The sequence below is a fragment of the Pinus tabuliformis genome, chromosome 2_1 (assembly GCF_031772625.1).
Source record: "Pinus tabuliformis cultivar Carrire ecotype Pingquan chromosome 2_1, CPIR1, whole genome shotgun sequence".
Taxonomy (NCBI): Eukaryota; Viridiplantae; Streptophyta; class Pinopsida; order Pinales; family Pinaceae; genus Pinus; species Pinus tabuliformis.
Genome location: NC_142299.1, coordinates 931754938 through 931765278, shown reverse-complemented (window position 1 = coordinate 931765278; position 10341 = coordinate 931754938).

The following is a 10341-nucleotide window of genomic DNA, read 5'->3' as shown; positions in this document are numbered from 1 at the left end:
TCCAATCTAGACCTCTTTATCTTTGTCTTCAAACTTTTCTTCAAATTCAACCTTTGGAGACTTGGAGCTTGAGTCTGCTTTGTAAGGAGACATACTTGTATAACCAATACCTATGTTTCCACTTAGATATATCTAAGAACTAATAATGTTATCCAACACTCGGGAACTCTTCAAATTCTTGTTGAGATTGTTAATTTCATCCCTTAATGAAACAACTTCTTCAAATTGGGATTTTAGGGAGATGAATTCTTCTTCAACCTATACTTCATTTTTTTTCAAGTCCTAAATTTTTTCTTTAATATGATTTGTCAAAATTTCTTCTCTCTTTCTTGCATATTTTACCTTGATTTTAAAGCAACCAATTTATTCTTCTACTTTTATAAGCTTTTAGTTCTTCCCTTCAGAGTTTTGTGTCTTTTCTTTTAGCTTATTCACCAAGACATATTCACTTCTTTTATATTCTTTCAATTGTACTTTAAAGAAATTGCATTATGGTTCCTTTTATCTACCTTCAAGTAGTTATTTGTTCCTGAAGGTACCTGCTCTAATACCACTTTTTAGACCAAAGATCGGAAAAAGAGGGGGGGTGAATGAGTGTGGTGGAAATTTTATCATTTCAACACAATTTATCAATTAGAAATTATGTAGAAATGTAACATAACCATTAGCAACATATCATTAAATAGGACAATGCATCAATAAGCCATCATCACATCAACAATTCATCAAGAATCCATCACATAAATAGAAGAGGACACAGGCTCTTACGCAGAAACTCATATGGGAGAAAACCATAAATTCTTCTTCTTCTTCTTCTTCAATTCATTACATAGATTTGTAGGCACTGACATGCTAGAGGCGCCCACCCCCGAGATATGCGAGCAACTACTTGCAATAGCCTACAACCTGATTAAGGTACCAACCTCGAAAAGTGCAAGCAACTACTCATGATAGGCTACAATTTGATTGAGGCACCAACCTCAAAGGTGAGCATGCTTCAACCTATAGGCTTTGACCTAATTGAGGCACCAACCTCAGTGATATGAAAGCTTTGACTTGCCATAGGCTCCACCGTAATTGAGGAACTAACATCAGTGGAGGCACCCACCTCCTTCTTCAGCTTCACGTGGATCACTTTTCAAAATATTTCAAACTAGAAGAGCCCCCTCTTCAATCAATATAGATATTTAAACCAAATTATTGTTTTCATACTACTATAAAAAACTTGTCATACCCTATCCATACTCTATTCCAACTTGCTCATCAACCTGGTCATATAAAACCCTTCTCATAACCTATTCTTGCCATATACTAACATCAACTACAACCTGCTCATAAGCTCCCAAAACACATAACATGGATTTTCAATATCAAAAATACATCATATTGACTCTTCATGCTTCTAGGATTGTTCACCACTGAACCTTGATCATCATACTTCTTCCAAAATCCAATTTGGCCTTGTAATGATCCCAAAAATCCCCAAAAACTAGATAAATCCAAATATCAATTTAAATATTCTACAAAATGACATTTTCATGGGTCGCTCTATAGCATGGTAATTTTCTAGTGTCAGTTCTACAAATTGAATTATTTTTGTCTCTTAATTATTCATCAAAACGAAAAGTATGAACAATAAAAAAATATTTTGAATTGACATCCATCAGGGATCAAACCTAGGTCTCAACTAACATAACACAAATCCACTACTAACTAGGCTACATGATGATGTTTGTAGTGTTATGCTTTTGAACTTCTTTTGTTATGAGTGAACCAGATTCGAAGGGTAGTGCATAGGGATCCGACCCCATGACTGGTCAACATCGATACAACTCAGAACTACGTGTCAATATGCTCATTAATACAATTCCAACTCATACAATACTTCAATCTACCCACCAATACGAGGTCAACTCAACTGACATGTTAATTTATCCACCAATACAAAGTCGACTACCCATCTGATGTGTCAATGTTTTTGTTGGAAGATGACTTGGTGAATAATCCAACATGTCATGACACCAACATTCATCCATAGCCATCACTATGTGTGTGTGTGTGTGTCTATGTGTGTGTATTTCACCCTGCAAACATAAATCTTCCCTCGAACTTCAACAATTTAGTTCTTCTCTGCTAAACATAGTTGGACCTTTTCTAACATAGCAAACTCCATTATGTTTATAAACTCGCCTTCCAGTCATTTGTAACTCCACTTTGTATTACAAGGGTTGGGCTTCGCCAATCCATAGAACTAGACTTCCACCATTGGACTACAACATATATAACCACCATTCTCTATATGTAACTAGTCACTAAACCTTATCAAATGTTAACACTGCTTCTGCCAAAACCCTGCTATCAGAATTCCGCAAAAACTAGACTTAGCCAAACTTTTGCCAAGGCTTTGTTATCAAATCAGAATTCTGCCAAGAATAGGGTTATTCTGTTGTAATTGATCTTTCATCGGGGATTTGAACAAAACCAACCACACTTCATGGTTTCCCCTTAGACATCTCAACAATGTGATTGTGAACTAGTTCTAACTCAAGAGGAACCATTACAACGAAACAAAACAAACAAAACCAAAACACTAAACTAAATTTTAAGAAGCACAATCTTAACTTTGTGTCTCCAAAATGAGAACCATTCATTCGTCAAACACAGAACTTATCCTTTTTTCATGCATTTTTGGTTCTTGCATGCTAGAGCCCTCTATAATATGATATATATACTTGTGCATGTGGTCCCAGGGGCCAACCATGAACCAAAGATCACATCGATATGACCATGTCAAAACCAAATACTTAGACCATGCCATTAAAATTTGTGTTGTGGTCCCATATGACCATGCCTTGTGAATCAGTGCTCAGGGGTCCCTAGTCACCTGCATGATGATTTCAACATGATATCATCATGCCACATGGTAGCATGTGAATGGTGTCACATATCACCAATATTTAAACTTTTCACCAATAAAAAACTACCAAATGTACATGCCATATGGCAGCTCCTAGTGGTGCCACATCCCCCTATTGACATCATCTTATGACATGTCATTCCACGCCATACATGCCACCACGTCATTTCCTTCATCCAATCAATGTGTGCCATGTGTCCTGAAAATCCACTTGGCTCTACCACCTATGCCTCCATTGAATGCCTACCACGTGTCAACATTTTATTGGATAAAAGGGAACAATTAAACATCATGCACTTCTATCATCATCCATTATTTATGTTTTGTGATCATCTTTGGATTAACTTAAAGATGTACATTATTTAATTGCATCAAATAGTGCACAAGTTTGTGTGCCTAAAGCCATCGATTGACTGTCAATGACGGATCAACCCAAAAGATGCATGCTCTTTAACAAATTTGGTGTCAATATTTGTGCACTATAGCTTAAGTCTTTCACCCAATGCCCATCTTCAACTGGCCATAACCTCTCATCTGGGAGGAGTTTTTCAAAGTGCAATATATTGTTGGAAAGGTCTCGATGAGAAGTATCCAACCATACTATCCATAAGCTCATTAGGACATCATGACTTCATCAAAAACCTAATATACTTAAAACCTCTTTAACTTCACTTAATGAGGTCACGTGAGAGATTAGGATATCATATTGTTTCATGGATGATATTATTGCTTCCTTAAGTATCCCCTTTAACATCAATGAAACTTGTTATCATCAATGACAATTCTATGTGCAACAATCTTTATATGGAAGATTGTGGTCATCTTCTTCTCTTATTGTCACTAAAGGCTAATCAAATTCACCCCCTTTGGCATTGATGTGTAAACAATATTCTCATCCATATCCAAGCTACTTTTTCACCTGATTGCTTGAATATATTTGTAATGATATTTATCTTGTTCTTTTCCTTTTTTGGTTCTTTGAGTTTAATTGTATATGTAATTTCCAACACTTCTCCTTTGTGTGGTGATCAATGCTATAATGGTTGCAATTGTTGCTAGGATCTTTTCACTAGTGTGTTATGGTTGTTGTCCTCTTATGCTCCCCCCCCCCCCCGTTCCATTTCTTCTTCCCTTATTTGGAAGCTTCCTAGTGTTCTTTCTGCTTTGAACAACTCAAATGCCCTTTCTTTTGGCCTTTATTTTTCAGGTATTGCGCCTACACAAAAACCTCGTCAGTTGTTATGGTTTTGAACAACATCACTTGCTTTAGTACATGGCTATGTAGAACCTCAGATACTTAAGGAGTATGTCTAGGTTCTTGCGAGAGATACCTAGCATTATTTCATCTTCCTAAATTTTGTGGTGTACTCATGCACCTCTACCCTTGTCTTTTCCTGAAGTAATGCCACTGGATCCACTAGTCCTTACAATTTCTTATAGGGTAGAATTGGGACTTTATGAGAGGTTTAAAACCCCCCATTTAGTCACTAGAGGACCCCCCTTCAAATTCAAGTTTTTTGTATGCCTTCCCCATGAGGTTAGGGCATTTCCTTTTAATTTTAAACAAGAAAATGAATTTTTTTTGTTCCTCATTTATTTGGAAAACATTGAAGTAAACATCTAATTAATGCAACCAGTGATTTAATTTCAAAGCATCGATCTCACCTTGATATCAATTGATGTTCACCTTTGCTTTCATTTTGAAGAGGGACTATGAATGGTTCATGACACTCAAACCTCACTACTCTTTATTTAGTTTCCTAGATTTCTATGATTCTTCCTAATCCCTTGATTTCCCCTCCAACCTAACCTCTGTGTTGAAACCTCCATATTCTCCAAATAGTCTAATTTTCTTGGTAAGGGCTGCCATGAGGAGGATAATATTACACTTTATATATACAACTTGCATTTCCAGTCACCCAAACCTCTCGTTTTCCATATCGCAAGGGTTATCATAAATTGATTCATTGGCCAAGACTAGGGTTTTATGAATTTCTACTTAATACTAATCTAATGACTAAGGTTTTAAGAGTTTCTACCCTAAAAAAACTTACTTAAAACCAATATGATCTATAAATTACCGTATATATTTCATTAAAAAATTTGTCACAACAAATTTATTAAAATAATCTGAAATTTATACTATAAAAAAATTAATTAAAATAATCTAAAAACTATATCATAAAAAGATAACGCTCGTTTCCAATACCAACATGAAAATATGAGTTTATACTATAAAAAAAATTAATTAAAATAATCTAAAATCTATATCATAAAAAGATAGCGCTGGTTTCCAATACCAACATGCAAATATGTCTCCCTATAGAAGTTAGAGTATAAGCCACATTAGCATATTAATTATTTACTTCTAAGAGGGTTTTCTTTCATCCATTCTCAATTTATCCATTAGTTCTCTCCCTCCCCTAAGATAGTAATGTGATATGCTCGCTTGTTGTTTTGAATCTTTTGTTTATAATATTATATTGTGTGAAATAATATATGGTGATCAAAGTTTTGGACTATATCATATTTATGTTACATTAATTATCAACGTATAAAGGATTGCAAGGATATTTTCGGTTGTACCCGAGCTTGTTAATGACATCCCTGAGTGAAGTGAAATCCTCACAAAGTTGCCTTCTCTTACATTTATCATAAACTACCTTTTACATCATATAGTGCTTCGGCCCTTGCAATTTTTTTTTTGTACCTCATGGATTACGTACGTGGGCTTTTGCGCCCTGTTTGTTCATTTTTAGGCAGTTCTTGATCGGTTTGTATTTGGGGTTTCATACGTGTAGTTTCTGCTTGGCCTAGAATACTTGTAGTTTCTACTTGGACTAGAATTTTTTATTAATATTTGTAATGTGTCGCATTATTTTTTTTGGAATAGTCTTCATTGTGATTTTTTTGGGTTTTTGTTTGATGATCGGTTTGGAGTAGATTTTTTTATTAATGTTTGTAATGTGTGGTATTATTTTTTTTGGAATAGTCTTCATCGTGACTCTATTGGGTTTTTGTTTGGATGATCTACTTGGAGTAGAATTTTTTATTAATGTTTGTAATGTGTGGTACTATTTCTTTTGGAATAGTTTTCATCGCGACTCTTTTGGGTTTTTGTTTGGATGATGATAGTTATCTTTTTATTATGTATCTCTGGAATGTGTTTACGCATATGAAAAATATAATTTCATTTTTATTTGATGAATAAAATTATACACATATGAAAAATATAATTTCATTCTTATTTGATGAATAAAATTATACATTTTTTTCTACGAAAAAAATAATTAAAATGAGAATTTGTATTGTCATTTATATGTGTTTAATGAGATTTAATTTATTGGTTGAATATAAATGAAAATACAAATTAATAAAATCTCAAGTTCTTATGTCTGGTTGCACTTATATTTTTGCATAATAAAATAATTTGAGGCCCTTAGTTTGCATATGTATCTTGGGTTACTTGTAATTTCTGCTTGGGGTAGAATTTTTTATTAATGTTTGTAATGTGTGGCATTATTTCTTTTGGAATAGTCTTCATCATGACTCTTTTGGGTTTTTGTTTAGATGGTCTGCTTGGAGTATAATTTTTATTAATGTTTGTAATGTGTTTCATTATTTCTTTTGGAATAGTTTTCATCGTGACTCTTTTGGGTTTTTGTTTGGATGATGATAGTTATCTTTTTATTATGTATCTCTAGAATATGTTTACTTATATGAAAAATATAGTTTCATTTTTATTTGATAAATAAAATTATATGTATATGAAAAATATAATCTCATTCTTATTTGATGAATAAAATTATACATTTTTTTCTACGGAAAAAAATAAATAAATAAATGATAATTTGTATTGTCATTTATATGTATTAATGAGATTTAGTTTATTGATTGAATATGAACGAAAATACAAATTAATAATCTTGAGTTCTTATGTCTTGTTACAGTTATATTTTTGCATAATAAAATAATTTGAGGCCCTTAGTTTGTCTATGTATCTTGGGTTACTTTGAAAATGAGACCCTCCCAGACTTTTATAAAGAGGAGATGGACATCTTAGTAAATAAGGAAGGCATAACTAGGTTCTTCACTTAAAATTCAATTCCATGTTGTTTTAATTTCTCAAGTGTCCTTATGAAAGCTTTTAAAGGTGGGATGACTTATAACATAGGTCAATATTAAGGATGAGTATGCTTCCTTTTAAATGTGTGTTTGTATTTAATTTTTATTCATGAGTATACATTTGTGTTAAATTTTCAAGACTAATTCAACTACGTATGTAAATACATTATAAATAAGAGGAATAGTTGTATAGCAATATAGTCTCCATCTCTTTTGGTAGTTATTGATATGTTGGTGTGATTAAAGGTTATGTAGGGTCTGTTATCACTCAGAAGTTTTCCCTAGAAGTTATAAAAAGAAGGAATCATCCGAGATAACCACAAACCAATCTTTTAGGCTCGGGTTCTACCCAACCCAAGATCAGAGAAGGTTCTCTCTTTATGATTTAGCTTTGTTTTCATTAGATTTTAGGCTAGTTCTTAGTGTTCATGAGGATTTTGATTTTAGATTGAAGGTTGGGTGGTGGAATTCTTGGAACATATGGATAGAGCTAGGTCTTCAAACCATTGGGCTATGGAGTCAATCAATGGATAGCATAACTGGACCAAATCATTAAAGGGAATGTTCACAGGGCAAGCTAGCAAAGCAAAAAAGAAAATCTTCAGGTCTAATGGATGAGATGGTTCTAACCAGGGGAAAGGGCAATGAAGAATCCTTGGATCGGGATCAGAATGAAGGAAAGAAGGTGATCATGAACAAAGGGCAATTAAGAATCCTTTGCTATAGACCAGGGGGAGAAACTACGGAAGCTAGGGAGCAGTTAAGAATTCCCTAACTAAGATAGTTTAGCAGAAAACATTCAGAATGTAAATCATTCAAGACAGATTGCATTAAAGCAATTTTTTAAATATCATTCCATGTCATACATTTAGATTTTAGACAAACAAACAAGATTATGGAAACACATAAGAGAAATAACAATAAACATGAGAGAATACTTATTTGTATATCGCTTTACACAAGAATCCTGTAAAATATCTTAGCTTTATTCCTTGATCAGCAAGCCAATCCAGTCATTGATACAATAGAACTTAGAATTGAGAGAAAAAGTCTATAGAAATGTCTTGGAATCCACCCTAAATACTTCAAAATGTGAAGTATTTATACAAAAAATATTTACAAAATATCTCATAACAGTTTGAGATTTAATCTAGGAAATAGAATATCTTCAAGCATGAAGATAGAGACAGATGGAAAACTGCATCATGCTATCCCTTTTATTGTGGTAGTGTTGGTTGTTGCAGTTGAGTTGGAGCCCTTTAAGCTGGCTGATATTTGTACGCTGGAATCATCTTCACTTTGATCTTTCACTAATACTCTTTGACCCTGTTACTCTTTGACCCTGTTGATCTGTCTTTTACCTGTTTCATCTGGCTGCCTTCAGATTTACTGTGGTAACTTTCTGCTGTAAAACTTTTCAAAGTAAATCTGTCATTTTTTCCCACCATTCATCCTCAGGTAACTTCACTTTCAACATTCTTCTGTAAATTTCATCTACCTCTGTGTATTTAGCAAAATTGGGCTTGGTGACAAACAGATGTTTCACCTCATGTTCTAGGAAAAATAGATTTTCCAAAGTATCATACAATACTTTTCCAGTTGGCAGGGCTTTTATACCTGAAGTACTGGCTTGTTCCTTAGCCAATTTCCTAAGTCTGTCAGTGTAGTCCAATTGGGTCATGAGTTTATCATGGATGACCATAGGACTGGGAAGGCCTTTGTCCCTCAAAATTTGAAATTTTGCCATGAACCTGTCAATGGCCACCTACATGTTGTGGCACTTTTCTTCTAAATTGAGCATAAGGTTTCTTTTGGAAAGAACCTTTTTAACCTCTAAGATGGCTTCGGTCCTATCCTCTACACCAAGATCATTGAGCTCATGTCTGTTCTTACTGTTCAGGAAGTGGATGAGTCGATTAGCATCCTCTGGTTGATCTCCTAATTCCTCTCTTACTTTCTGGATAGCCTCAGTGGCTATCTTCACCAATTCAATTTGCTCAAATATAACTTGAATTGATGGCCAAATATCATTGACAGAGTCAATGATATTGGCCCAGAGCATTTCTTTGGTCTGTCCTAGTGGCTTCTGCAGTGTTAAATCTTTTTCTAGGACTTTGATTTTCTCACCCATCCTTAGGGCTTTCTGTGTTTCTTCTCTCTACTGAATTTGGGCAAGCTTACAGTCAGTTTCTAAGCTTGCCACTTTCTCCTTTAGCCTTTTGACCTCCATTGCCTGGATTGACATTTCCTCCATGGCTTTTACTAGCTCTGTTGTTTTCTTTGTTGATGTGCCTGCTGTTGTAGATTCAGTTGTGATTGGCAGTGCTGTGGCAGGTGGAGCTGTTGGTGCCAATGATGCTGCCAATGTAGAAGGAACTGTTGTTGTCACTATGGGAATGGCAGTTGTGGAAGTTGTTGCCAGGTCACTTTGTTTGGACTGAATCAAAATGTCCAACTCTTTCTTTGTCTCTTTTAGTTGGTCATTTAGCTTTAGGACCAAGTCCATGAGCTCTTCATGTCCTTTTTATGCCTCCAGGACATTTTTTGTTTGTGGGTGATGCAACTGGGGAATCTTGAGTTGTTTCTTCAAAGCAACTATATCATCATTCTTCTTCTTTATTAATTTTTCAGTGGCCTTTACATCTTTGGGATCATGTCCCAACTCAATGACTAAGTCCTCTAAGGACTTGATTCTGGTATCTTTCGCCTGTGAGGAGGCGTTATTTAACTGGAACTGTGCTGATATATTATTCAGGGAGTTTCGTAATTAGTGGGCAGCGATGGCTTTCCCTGTCAAGGTGGAGTAAATCATCTCCCCTGTCTACTTGTGCAGCTTAATCTGGTAAATAGGATGAATGTCCTTTGCCAGTACTTCGAAGTGTATCTTTTTGAAGTCTCTTATCGTTCTCAGTTGCTGAGTAGTGGGCTTCATGAATTCCATCTGCATTTTCCTCTCTTTTACATCATACGCTGACATAAGCCTTGTCTGATTGGTAGGGGTCATCTTCAAGTACTGTGCATAGGTCTGGGCTTTTAACCTCTCATTCCTGGCCTTTATCTCTTTGTATCTTTCTTTGATGTCCTATTCCTTGTCTGTTGACATCCTGAAAGAGGATACCTCCACACTTTGTTGTCTTTCTAGTATATGGGTATGTGAGGTGGATGGTTTTAGGATGCCTCCAGAGGGAGTGGCATGCCTGCTCCCTTCTCTTTCTGTGCTTGTAACATCAACTGTCTCTTCTGTATATTCCTGCTTAGAGGTAGGATTTATTCTGTGTCTTTGCCTGTCTTGTCTCTGC